The sequence below is a fragment of the Dendrobium catenatum genome, unplaced genomic scaffold (genome assembly GCF_001605985.2).
Source record: "Dendrobium catenatum unplaced genomic scaffold, ASM160598v2 original_scaffold_262407, whole genome shotgun sequence".
Lineage (NCBI taxonomy): Eukaryota > Viridiplantae > Streptophyta > Magnoliopsida > Asparagales > Orchidaceae > Dendrobium > Dendrobium catenatum.
In genome coordinates, this window is record NW_021580806.1 from 1 (window position 1) to 654 (window position 654).

General features: G+C 29.2%; 1 non-coding gene across 1 annotated transcript; it reads right to left on the bottom strand.

Moving 5' to 3' along the window:
* Window positions 1-289: 289 nt before the first annotated feature.
* LOC114579048 lies at window positions 290-395 on the bottom strand. Its single transcript, XR_003699921.1, has one exon. It is a non-coding gene; the product is annotated as a small nucleolar RNA R71 (small nucleolar RNA).
* Between the last annotated feature and the right edge of the window lie 259 nt (window positions 396-654).

Here is a 654-nt window from a genome sequence, read left to right on the forward strand (position 1 = left end):
GCAAATAACTTTGAACTCAAACCTATATAAATTCAAATGGTGCAAAATTTCCAATTTGGGGGAACACCTATAAAAGATCCTAATTTGCTTATAGTTAGTTTCTTAGAAATATGTACAATTTTTAAATATAATTGTGTAACCAATAGTGTTATTAGACTTAGGTTATTTCCTTTATCATTGAGAGATAATGCTAACATGTGGTTAAATTTGTTACCCTTGGACTCAATCATTACTTGGAATACTTAGCTCACAATTTTTTGGCTAAGTACTTTCCTCATCTAAGGTTGATAAGCTTAGAAATGATATTACTTTATTTACACAACTAGATGATGAGTCCATTTATGAGGCTAGGGAAAGATTTAAGGAATTACATATGAATTGTCCATACTATGCATTATGCAATTGGCTTATTATTCAGACTTTTAAAATTTTTTAGAAAGATCTCTTATATCCATTATTAGTGTGATTGATGGTGGATCATTAATGACTTAACAATATGATGATGCTTATGCTTTGGTCAAAGAAATGTCCACTATAATTTCTAATTGTTATCCAAATGATATAACCTTCGAAAGATAGCTAGCTTGTATGAATTAGATGCTATATAAATTTTCACTACACAGATAGCTACTATATCTAGGAATCTAGATAACC